The following is a 13,988-nucleotide window of genomic DNA, read 5'->3' on the forward strand; positions in this document are numbered from 1 at the left end:
CAAAACAGCATGATACTAGTACAAAAACAGTAACATAGACCAGTGCAACAGACTAGAGAACCTAGAAAGAAAGCCACACACGCAAACACGGCTGTCTGATATTTAACAAAGTCAACAAAAGTAAGCAATGGAGAAAGGACTTCTTATTCAATAAATGGTGCTGGGATAATAGGCTAGCAATATACCAAAAAAATAAAACTGGACAGCTACCTTTTAACATATACAAAAATTAACTCAAGATATATTAAAGAGATAAATGTGAGACCTCAAACTATAAGAATCCTAGAAGAAAACCTGGGAAACAACATTCTGAACATCAGCCTTGGGAAATAATTTATGACTAAGTCCTCAAAAGCTGTAGCAATAAAAAATTTGACAACCGGGACCTAATTAAATTAAAGACCTTCTGCATATCAAAAGAGGCTATCAGCAGAGTATACAGGCAACCGACAGAATGGGAGAAAATTCTCAGAAACTATGTATCCAATAAATCTAATTTCCATAATGTATACAGAACTTAAACCACTCAATAAGCAAAAAACAAATAACCCCATTAAAAAATGGGCAAAGAATATGACCAGATACTTCTCAAAAGAAGACATACAAGAAGACAACAGCCATATGAAAAAATGCCCAACAAAACTAATCATCAGAAAAATGCAAATCAAAATCACAATGAGATAACCATCTCATATCAGTCAGAATGTCTATTATTAACAAGTCAAAAAGCAATAGATGCTGGCCAGACCATGGAGAAAGGGGAATGCTTATACACTGCTGGGAATGTAAATTAGTTCAGCCACTGTGGAAAGCAGTCTGGAGATTTCTGAAAGAACTTAAAACAAACTATCATTTGACTGAGTAATCCCATTACTGGATAATATCTAAAAGAAAATAAATTTTTCTACAAAAAAGACACATGTGCTTGTATGTTCATCACAGCACCATTCAACAATAGCAACAACATAGAATCAGCCTAAGTGCCCATCATCGGTGGATTGGATAAAGAAAATACGGTACACATACATCATGGAATACCACACGGCCATAAAAATGTGCAAACTCAGGTCTTTTGCAGCCACATGGCTAAAGCTAGAGGCCACTATCCTAAGCGAATTAACACCGGAACAGAAAAGCAAATACCACATGTTCTCATGTATAAGTGGGAACTAAATATTGAGTACACACAGACACAAAGATGGGAAAAACAGACACTGGGAAATACTAGGCGGGAAGAGAACAAGTGGGGCAAGGGTTTAAAAAACTAACTGTTGGGCGCTATTGAAACAGAAGAGTTCTCTAATCTCCCTGAGCAACAGGGGTGTGGCTCACCTTTTCTGTCACCATTGCTGCTCAAACCCCTGATGGAAGCGGGAGCACACAGACGGTCAGGTGCAGGAGCTGGGGCAGTGCTTTGAGCTCTGGCCACATGGTAGCATCTAGGGGTGGGTGCCTGTGGCCCCAGTATTACAACGCTTTTTTAGCCCTGCCATTCACAGACAGCTTAAATGTTAACCAGCTCAATGGACCCTCTGTCTTTTTGCAAGGGCAGAGGACCAGTGTGACAGCTTCCTGTATCCAGAGTTCCTGCCCAGCGTCCCAGAAAAATTGAGTCACGCACAGGCTTGAAGGATGAATGGAGGATTTTATTGAATGGTGGAGGTGGTTCTCAGTGGGATGCATGGGGAGCTGAAAGGGGGATGGAGTGGGAAGATGATCTTCCCCTGGAGTTTTGCCCAATCCAGCAGCAAAATGTCCCTCTGACTGCCCCAGCCTAACTCCTCTTGGCATTCAGACGTTCCTTCTCTTCTCTTTATCTGCCACACCATTCCGCTGTTCATCTGCTGGTCTCCTGTCCCATCTCCTCATCTGTTTCTGGAGCCTGGGGTTCGGGGTTTACATGGGCACAAGATAGGGGGGCGGAGTGGGCCAAAAGGCAACTTTTTGGATGCACGAACAGAAATGCCTGTTCCCACTTAGGGCTGTGGGTCTCCAGGCTTGAGGGTGGGGCCTTTGCAGGGGAACCATCCCCTTCTACCCAGTATTTTCCTGTCTCCTTTCCGTATCAGTGTATTCACTACCTAGGTAATGGGATCATTCACATCCCAAACCTCAGCATCATGCAATATACCCGTATAACCTGTGCATGAACCTCCACATCTAGAATAAAAGTTGAAAGTATCAAAAAACAAAATAGGGAACTTATTCACATCATAAACCAATGCTACTTTTTTCAATAGATAAGCACTTTAATTTTGGAAAATATAATAGAAACATCTCCTGGGGCTAAAAAATGCTTCACAGGAGATACTGACAATACACTAGTTTTAAAGTTTCTGACTTCACCATTCAAACAAAAACAGATTAAAGGAAAACACTCTCTCTGGGAAGATAGCTAGGGAGATACCAAATTACAGAGGAAATGCTGTAGCATCTTTCTATCCATTTGATGATTAATTTCCTGCTTTATTGGCTCTGACCGATCATGTGATTCATTCTGCCACCAGAAAAGATGAATGTGCCCACCAATAAGGAACATAAAGTTGAGGAAAATACTTTCTCAACATTGGATTCCCAACATCCAGCATATTCTTATCACATTGTAGTTGCTCAATAAACATTTGTTCAATAAATGAATGGACAAATGAAAGCAGAAAGGAAAGACCAGAAATCTAGACAGAGCACTCTCAGTGGAGTTGAGAGGAGTCAGCTGCAGTCCAGTGCAGCTGTTTCTGGATTCTGAAGCAGCAAACAGAGCTTTGCCAAGCTTACTGGGTGAACCAACTGCCTATAACAACATTGAACAGTGCTGTTGTAAATAAACACACAGAAAGTACATGTCTGTCATGTTATATGCAGAAGTGTAGAATAAAAGAGCAACAGGATAAACATGAGCAAGTTGATTCCTTCAGCTCCTCAGTGTCTTAATGTTATGTTTTTCAATACACAGTTTATGGAATAAAATATGTGAAACCAGGTGGTAGTTTGAGCAAGCTATCCGGAATCTCCAAGAATTGTTTGGTTGTTATTACTGATGTTTTCTTTTGATTTTAGAGGTCAAGTTTGTGTGTATGTGTGTGTGTGTGTGTGTGTGTATAATGTGTGTGTGTATGCATGTGTTACAGAAGACAAAAGGGCAGAAGGATCTAATGGCATGCAGGAATTATAGACACGGAGGACAGCATGGACAGAACTATCACTTAATCCAGAGGAGTAGTGAGCAATTTTGGCAGTGGATGCATGTGTGGTGTCTCCATCATTCCCCACCAGAAAAATTACACATTTCAGGAATTAATCCTCAACACCTGAAATGATCCTTTGCATAGATAACTTACTACTACAGTTAAAAAAGAATCAAACTACTGCCAAGGATATTGTTGCTATGATATCCTACTGCCAAAGATATTGGTGATCGATCTTCTGTAAGGCAGAAGATAATGGTCATCTACCACTATAGTGAAAGGGGAAGTGATTTTGGGGATAGTAAACATAACAGTACATCAGAGTTATTCCAGGCGGAGTGGAATAGTGCCATTCTCTAAGACTTAGATGAGGTGGTGGTCCCCATTACATCCCCATTTAATTCACCAGTCCAGGACCTATAAAACCCAAACAGATTGTGGCAGAAAATTGACTACCACAGTCTTAGCCAAATGGAAGCACCAATCTCAGCCACTGTCTCAGATGTGCAATTGTTACTGGAGCAAACAGCCTTTAGTACTATGCACTGGCACTAATTTGGAAATGCATTATTTTCCACACGTATCAGGAAGCACGTTCAGAAGGAAGTTACCTTCTCTTAGCATGGATATCATGAAACATTCCTAGTCGTTTCCAGGGCTATCTGAACTCTCCTCAGCCACTGTAGCCTAGGGGACCTTGAGCATCTGGAAACCTATAGAACACCATTCTGGTCCACTATAGTAATGACATCACTGGACCTGAGGAAGAGGAAGTAGAAGTACTCTGTGGTAGTTTGTTACAGAAGCAATAAGAACAGGAAACTAGTGCAATACTCATGAAAAATAATGCCAAGTAACATGTAACACAAAGTGTATAGCAATATTGTGTATAGTAGGAAAATCTGGAAACTACTCCAACATCCATTGGCAGAATCTGTTAGTATAAATCCTCTAAGAAGCAGACACCAAGATGGGATCACACATGCAAACATTTTTAGGGGGATTCCCACGTAAAATGAAATAGGACAATGGGAAAAACTAGGAAAGATGCAAGTCTGACCCCAAGTCAAGAAGAGAGGAAGAGAAGATTGGGCAGAAGCATGTGAGACTGTCATAAAGTAGAAGGATGATTTGGCAAAGTTATTGAGAAATCCTTGAACCAAAATGGGCTGACAAATGAGTCCTGTGTCTCCCAGGTATGAGTCTGCCTTAGAATCCATTCTGCACACAGTCATTGGCAGAGAGCAGCCCATGGGAAGTGGGGTCTCAGAAAAACTACTGCAAAGGATTTCAAAGTGAGAAGCTCAGATCCTGGGTCATTTACATTCCTTGAAGGAGGCCTACAGATTCATTTGCATGGCTGCTACACAGGTGAAGGGATAAATTAATTAGATTTTAATCACATAATGGAATATTATGCAGCAGTGAAAATGAATGAACTGCTACTATGACACAACAGAAAAGTTTTAACACAAGTAAAAATAAACATCCATGAATAAAATAGAAAAACATTTTTCATTAAGTTCAGTAACAGGCATACTAGAAAACATATGGTTCAGGGGTGCTTGTGTGTGTGTGTGTGTGTGTGTTTGTGTGTCTGTCTGTTAAAGCTATAAATCAAAAAATAAAAAGATACAAAGAAACATTCATAATGTTGCTGTTTCCAGATAAGGATGAGGCTAAGCAGGTGCATAGTACAGGGAAGGAGTACATTGGTAGTTATATACTGTAGATAATTTTTGAGACCTTGGACTGGATTGTTCACTTAACAAATTATTATGTAATTAATTTTAAGTGGGGTTGTGCATGGACAAATGGCAACAGTGTGTCATGAAGCAGGGTGATGACTAATCCAATTCTCTGCACATTGTTATGATATGTTTAACTGAATTAAAATTTCAAAAAGTTCAGAAAGCTGAGTGCTTTCTAAGAAACTGTTCTTTTTCTACAAAACAGACTATGATTTTGCATTGAACATTCTCAGGGAGACTGTGTACTCACTCAACCACTGCTGTCACCCCTATAATCAGGTCATTCAAGAGTCAATATATAAAAGGGAAATTCTTCGAGAGACTAGCCCTACTCCAAAGCAAAAAAAAAATGATAGATTGTCCCTTTAGCTAATTCAAATTTCATTTTCAGTGGTAGAATGTGGATTAGAAAGACTAGACCTGACAGCTAACTCTTAAATTTTATACCTAAACGCCATCAATCTTAATTTCTGAAGTGCTCAAGTGGCAATTAATCTGTAGTAGTTTGTTACAGAAGCAATAGGAACAGGAAACTAGTGGATTATTCATGAAAAATAATTGTACCAAGTAACATGTACAATAAATTTTATAGCAATATTGTATACAGTAGATAATATTGCTTCATTCTTCTTAATGAGGCAAAAAGGGGGCAATTCAAGACTGACCTCTCACTAACCAATTATAAGCACGGTATTTTTAAATGAGAGACAAAACATCAAGCATTTTACAGCAATATTGTAGGTGCTCAGAATAGACTGTCTGTTGGACTATCTCCTGCCCTGGGGGCAGAGCTAAGAGTTCTATCATGGAGAATGACTTAGCAGGTGAGCTACATATGTTTATATAATGCAGCTCTCTGGAGGAAGTCCAGATCAATCACATGTGTGTTAGTGTCCCACTGTTAAGGAACACTGCAGGCATTAATAAAGCTGAGCCCAGGATATTGACTGATTCCTCAGCAATGCTGGGGCAGCATTTCAGGGTCCAGAGAACTTCCGTGTCATGCAGCAGTGTCCTCGAGATGTCTGCAGGTGACAAGGACATATCCAAGAAGAATCGCTCAGGTTAGAATGAACCTCCATAGTACTTTATTTGTAATCTTTTATATATGTATATACATATATAAATATATATATTTCTTTATATATGTATATACGTATATATATTTCTGTATATATGTATATACATATATGCAAATATATTTTATATAAATGTATATTATATAATAATATATTATATATTTATATAAATATATAATATGTTATATATTTATATAAATGTATATTATATAATATATTATATATTTATATAGTATATTATTATATAATAAAATATATTATATATTTATATATAATAAATATATAATATTTATATTATAAACTGTGAGACCCGGGTTAAATCCTCTTATTGATCACAAGTCATAGAGTATTTTCATGTACATTTTCTATTTCCATTCTCCTTATGGCCTGCAGAATCTAGAATTAGCCCCATTTATCATGAGAAAACTAGGTTTCCTGCATCAAACCCAGGTTTTTGATTCCACAACTAACTATTCAGAAAAGGATACAAACTAAACCCATAGACAGAACAACACAGGATGAACAATCCTTACATTTTAGTCACTTACAACATTTTTTAAATGATCTCTTCTGAAAAGATTAGCTCTTAATCTGACAGTGATGTGCCAATGAATGTTGTATGTTTTTAGCTCATTTCAGTCCTCAGACACTGAGATCTTTATAAGTCCTATCCCCACAGGCGTCAGAAATAAAATACCCCATTTGAAGCAATCAGAAAACCTTACGCTAGGAAGCAACCAGCCTTGCACCAGATGTGAAAAAGAAAGTTCTAAGTTGAATCTAATAAAAAGCCTATGTTTCCATAATTAGTCATGCATTTTTCAATATCTGGAGAAAGCAGATGAATAATAAAGAGCATTATACAGAAACTTTGCCCCATGTCTGGGAAGCACATTGTATATCTGGAAACACACTAATTCCAAAAAAATAAATTCTGGACAACTTCGTTAGTAACTGGATTTTCAAAGCTTTAATTTTTAGATTTTGCACTGAATAATAAACAGTATTATAGTTCCAAATTTTAACAAAAGACAAGAAATCCACATAAATATATGCCATCCAGGCTTACATATTTGCTAAGTAGTACATACTGAACTCCATCATAGCCTCAAAAATCACAGAAATTAAAAAACTTACCCAGGAAACAGGCCCAGGAGTTTGAACGGGTCATAGATCATAAAAAGCATAAATTCCAAGGGTCTCTGCTATTCTGTTCCAAGATCAATATTAGGGATAGTGCTTAAGAACGCAGACATTAGGTTCAAAAAGTCTAAAGCACTGTGGTACATATTAAAATAAGTATGTGTCGGCTACATACATAAACAATGCTGAAATGGCTTAGAAGTAGAAAAACATGAAAACACATGATCAAGTCAAAATAAGCAATTACAGGGTATTAGTTACACAATTTACTATGTGATTTTTCTTCTAGCTGGACAATAATAACAAAATGGAAGGGGAAATTCAAATGGGACATGTTCATCAAAATGTCAAACTATATGAGCAATGTAAAGACCTAGAGTAAAGCAACAGCTAAATGGGAGATTCTTTCGAGATATGTTTATAAAAAAATAAAGAAAAAAAACTGCAAAGTCCCCACAAATAAGGAACATTAACTAACATACCAGGAAAAATGGCTACAAACTTTAAGAGATGAGACCATGGAAAGTTGAAGAGTGATGACATCAACTTCAAATTAGTGAAAGGCATTTTTTAAAATGAGTTTAGACACATTACTTTATGCCACCACTCTCAGGTATTTTAATACACTGTTCCATTTCAAAGAAAAATTTAACTGAGTAAGAACACAACAAAATATCACTAAGTAATTATATAATGGATACAATTTTATTTAATTGTGAAAACACTAAATACTATTGAGGACACAGAAAAAATAGATCACTCATGTATTAGTTGATGGGATTGTAAAATAATACAGCCACTCAGGAAAACAGTTTGGCAATTTCTTAAAAACTCAGCATGCAACTACCCTATGGCCCAGTACACCCAGCCGTTTATTCCAGTGAAATGAAGGCTCCTGTTTATATAAAAACCTGTACATGAATGTTCACAGCTGCTTTATTTGTAAGAGACAGTCACTAGAATCAGCCCAGATATCCTTCAACATGTTAATGGTTAAATAATCTGTGGTACATACATATCATAACAACTTGGATTAATCACTTGGGAATCATGCCAAGGAAAAAGCCAACCCCGAAAGGTTATACCCGGTATGTATCCATTTATATAGAATACTTTAAATGACAAAGTTTTAGAAATGGAGGAGAGATTAGCAGTTGCCTGGAATTAGGGATGGAATGAGAAAGGCATGTGGACAGGATGGGGTGGCTGAAGTTATAAAACAGCAGCACAAGGAATCTTGGTGGTTTGGGAAATATGTGGTGTCGACTGTGGTGGTGAATACAGGAACCCACACAGGTGATAAAGTTTCATAGAACTTAATACAAACACACTCACACAAGTAAAGATTGGGAAAATTTGAACAAGATCAGTGTCGTGTCAACATCAATGTCCTCCTTGTGATGTTACACTGTACGCTCACGATATGTCACCAATAGGGTGTATCTGTTTTCTATTGCTGCTATAACAAATCACAACAAAAATAAATGGCTTAAAACAACACAAATTTAACATATTATGGTTCTGGAAATCAGATGTCCAAAACAGGTCTCAAATCAAGTTACCAGCAGAGCTGTGTTCCTTTCTGGAGGCTCTAGGAAATGATCCATTTTCTTCCCCTGTTTCAGTTTGTAGAAGTCAGTGGCATTCCTTGGCTGTAGCCCCTTTCCTGTCTTCAAAGCCAGCATCACAGCATCTTCAAGACCCTCACTCCACACTTCTGCCTCTTTCTTCTGTTTATAAGAGCCCCTGTGGTTATACTGGCCCTAACTGGATAATCCAGAATAACCTTCCCTTTCAAGGTGTGCCAATTAGCAATCTTAATTTCATCTGCAACCTTAGTTCTTCTTTACCACATAACCTAATACATTCACAGATTCCAGGGATTAGGATGCAGACATCTTTGGGGAATCATTAGTCTTCCTATCACAGGAGGAAACTAGGCAAAGTGTGCAAGGGAGGCCAAGTGGCTCGCGCCTGTAATCCCAGCACTTTGGGAGGCCCAGGCAGGCGGATCACCTGACGTCGTAAGTTCAAGACCAGCCTGACCAATATGGAGAAACCCCGTCTCTACTAAAGATACAAAATTAGCCAGGCATGGTTGCATGTGCCTGTAATTCCAGCTACTTGGGAGGCTGAGGCAGGAGAATCACTTGAACCTGGGAGGCGGAGGTTGCGGTGAGCCAAGATTGCTCCATTGCACTCCAGTCTGGGCAATAAAAGTGAAACTCCATCTCATTAAAAAAAAAACAAAAAGTGTGCAAGGGAGCTCTCTGTATTGTTTCTTACAATACATGCAAATCTACAATGATGTCAATAAAAATTCAATTAAAAATACATGAAGTAAAAATAGTTGCTAAACTATGCTGGAGTTTACTTGAATGTCACTATGCTGATCGTCACCTTCAAGTACACACATATCTTCCATCATCCTGAGCTTGCCCTCTGCTATGTGTCTTTTTCCGCAGTTGTCTTCCACCTGACAGCTGTCACCATTTTCTTTGGAGCTCTCTCTTACATGGACTTACAACCTGAATCTACTGTGCTTCAAGAGCAAGAAAAGCCGGCATCCATATTTTGTGGCATTATGACTCTCGTGTTAAACTTCCTTATCTACTGCCTGTGAAATTAGGAAGTAAAAGAAGCTCTACAGTTAACAAGGAAAAAGTATTAATACATGTAGACTGAGGGTAAATTATTAACACTGAGTGTCAGAAGTATCCTGTGGTGAGCGCCCTGCCATATTTGCTGATAGCATATTGGTCAAAGCAAGTTGCAAGGCCAACCCAAACCTGGATTCAAGGTGTTGGAGTAACAGGCTCTCCTGTCTGATGGAAAGATCTGCACCACTGCATCACGATGATGTGAATGTAACAAAAACTTGGGGACCATTTTTATAACCTACCACAACATGTTCTTACTAGAGTAAATAGTTTCTTAGCTGACACCCTAATCAGAATATGAATCATCCTGCCACAGATGTAGATATGAGAAACAAACTGAATCTCTATAAAGGCACAATAATTTATATTTGCTCATTATTTTATCCCCAGTGTCTACGAATTGTCAGGAATATATAAAGTGCTCACTAAGTAGTTGTTGAATTAATGAACAAAGAATTCAACAAATGAATTAATGAACAAATTCAAGCCTCTTTGTTTGCCAGGGGGCTTTGGTCACTGGAAAGTCCAACAATGTGGTTTATGATGGGGCCTTTGGGACATGCCATATCAGTTCTGATTTCCAGAGAACGGGGGACAAAAGTCATTATGCTGATCCTCCAGAAAGGCTGGGAACTAACATCAATTACATGAGCAGTATGCAATCGAGCCCTGATAAAAACCCTGAGCACCACAGGATCAGGTGAACTTCCTGGGTTGACCTGAAGCCAATATGTATGACAACTCCATGCATCAATTGCCATGCACTGATATGGCAAAAGCATGATGGAAACTTTATGTTTGCACCCCTCTCAGACCTGGCCTTATGTTTCTCTTTGTCTGTTGGCTTAATTTGTATTCTTTGGCTATAATAAATCTATAATTGTATGTATAGTCTTAAACAATTTCCTAATGTCTTAATTCACATTCTATACTAAACAACCACAGACTAAGTGACTTATAATTAAAGGAGGCCAGGAACAGTCGCTCACGCCTATAATCCCAGCACTTTGGGAGGCCGAGGTGGGTGGATCATGAGGTCAGGAGATCGAGACCATCCTGGCTAACATGGTGAAACCCCGTCTCTACTAAAAATACAAAAAATTAGCCCGGCGTGGTGGCACATGCCTGTAGTCCCAGCTACTCAGGAGGCTGAGGCAGGAGAATGGCATGAACCCAGGAGGCGGAGCTTGCAGTGAGCAGAGATCACGTGACTGCACTCCAGCCTGGGCAACAGAGCAAGACTCTGTCTCAAATAATAATAATAATAATAATAATAATAATAATAATAAGTAAAAGAAATTTATTTCTCACAGTTCTGGAGACCAGAACAATTCCACCCCTAACCCCCACAATTAGTGTCCTGCTGACGTGCAAAATATATTCATTCCTCTCCAACAGCCCCCAAAGCCTTAATTCATTCTAAAGACTAAAATGTCAACTAAATATTATCTAAATTAGACATGAATGAGACTCAAAATGCAATTTATCCTGAGGCAAATTCTTTCTTCAGTTGTGAACCTGTAAAGCCAAACAAATTACATGCTTCCAAAGTGCAATGGTGGCATAGACATTTCCTTTCCAAAAGCAAACCCACTGGAGCACAGGACACCCTTCCAGACCCACTGAGGTGGCAAAACTACCCCCACAGCTTGGGGAGGCACTGCCCATGCTTTGGCACTCTTCCATGGCCCCTCATGCTTCAGTTCTATTGGGTTGGGGATTGTACCACCACCAGGGTTTGGCAAGGTACCCCAACCCAACTTTCTAGGCATTGGTCCCATACTTTGGCAATCCCACCTCCTGGGCTCATGCATTCTAGGAATGGTGACCCTGATGATTTCTTAATTGCCTTCCAGATTCTTTTTTCCTTGTCTTGAAAAATACTACATGTATACACCCAGATACTTCTATAGTTCAGTACTGTAGGGTCTAAAAAGTCTTATAGGCTGTTTTCATTTTGTCCTATCTTCTCTGTTTCCTTTAGTCCTATCTGGCAGTACTCCCACTGGCATAATCCCATCTCTATTCTTGTCTTTTGTTGAGATGACTGATTAAGCCTGTGATTCACATTCATACTAATCTTATCAAATGGACACTTGGCCACAGCCTTCGTGTTCTCTTCCAAATACACTTTCTCACTTTTGCAATATGGATAGTCTAAGAATTTGATTTTCTAAATCTTTAAGTTCTGGTTCATTTTTTGCTTAAAGAACCATCTTGAAACCATTACTCTCTTTTTGCATTTTATTATAAGCAGTCAGGAGAAACTAAGCTGTTCCTTCAATACTTTGTTTAGCAATCTTCTGCTCTCAACCTCTAACTTCCACAAAACCCAGAACATAAACACAAGTCAGCCAAGTTCTTTTCTACCTTATAACAAGGATCTCCTTTTCTCCATTTTCCAATAACATGTTCCTCATTTTCATCTGAGACCTCATCAGAAGGGCCTTTACCTTCCATGTTTCTACCAACATTCTGTTCATGGTTACCTACATATTCTCTAAGAATACAGAAACTTTCTGTATAGTTACCTTTTCTTACTGCGCCCTCACCAAAATGCCTTTAAAAGTCTGTTCACATAAATCTAGGCTTCTTCTAAGATGCACCTAAAAACTCTTCTAGGATCTACCTATTTCCCAGTTCCAAAGCAGATTTCTACAATATTAGGAATTTCTAATGGGCAACACCACCCCTTATACCAACTTCTATCCTAATCAGTTCAGGCTGCTATAGGAAATTAGCATAGATTGGGTGGTTTTATAAATAAAAGAAATTTATTTCCAATTCTGGAAGTAGGAAATCCAAGATCAGGGTGCCAGCATGGTCAAGTTCTGATGAGGGGCCTCTTCAGGTTTGCAGGATACTCAAAGAAGGCAAGAGAGCTCTCTGGGTTCTCTTTCATAAGGAAACACATCTCAGTCAGAAGAGCTCTACCCTCATGACTTTATCTTCCAAAATCCTTACCTCCTGAATCACCAATTGAGGCTTCAGAGTCAACAGATGAATTCTGAGGGAATACAAAAATTCAGTCCATAACAGCTGAATTTTTGAGTCACTCTAGTGAAGTATCAAACCCGAGGGTGAGTGTGTAGTGAGAATTGCTCCCTCAGAAGACAGGTTTCTAAGCTCCTCGAGGGAAGTTTCCAAGGCCGCAGAGACCGGGAGCAAGAATAGCGAAATACAAAAGGAGAAAATCCAGCAATGGAGGAATTACTTTGCTGGTATACACTCTGGAAAACTGGAACTTGATCCTACAGGGGATTCTGATAAAATATGTGGAATGTCCTTCAGAATTATTCTTCTAAAAGACAGGAAGTTAAGACATTTTTTCAACTCCCCTCACCCAGTGGTTTGGGATTGCCCAAGGATTTTAACATCCTCACACACCTGTGGTGGCCCTGATGAGTGATCTTTAATGTTTTCAGAGATATTTCTGAGGCAGAGAAGCAGAGAGATATTATAGAAGATGGACTGCTGGTAGCACAGACAAAACTGTCTACCACAGATGCACTGAAATCAAGTACTAAGGAAGTGCGGTACAAGACACAAAGATATCTGCTAATCTATGTAACACAGTTCTAGCAAATAAGATGTACGTAGAAGTCTGCTGGGGAGTTTGCAGAAGGCATTATATATGTATATCATATATATATATCTGTCAAGGGTATATATGTGGTGTCACCCTGCTGTCTTTGTCCCTGTTTTTCTTTCTTTGAAAGAGAATGTGACATCTAGAGCTGAGATAAATTTAGGTTAAATTTAGATTCTTTCAGAAAACCAGGCTTATTGATGATTGTGGTGACAGGGATGATTAACTAGACCTAAAAATAATTTCTTAGATATATAAAAACATGCTCATCCTCATTCATAACAAGAAAAAAAGGCAGCTGTTCTCTAACAAGACAGCTCTTTAAAAAAAGAAGAAGTCCCTAATGACAGTAACATTGGGAAAAAAATAGGCCCTCTAGAAAGTTTAAATTTTTGTCAGCATGAAATATGTAGTGAACATTGTTTTTCCGAATTGCATCTCAGCCACCGAAACCTCAAATCTCAAGAAAGTGAATATCGATCTCTTAGGCCCAACTATAAACACCTGATAGTGAATAACCAAACAGAGATAGGCCATGGTGGGTTATCAGGCTGCACAGTGGCAGAAAGAGACTCTGGAAGCAA

Source organism: Pan paniscus, chromosome 9 (assembly GCF_029289425.2).
Source record: "Pan paniscus chromosome 9, NHGRI_mPanPan1-v2.0_pri, whole genome shotgun sequence".
In the NCBI taxonomy this organism is placed as follows: domain Eukaryota; kingdom Metazoa; phylum Chordata; class Mammalia; order Primates; family Hominidae; genus Pan; species Pan paniscus.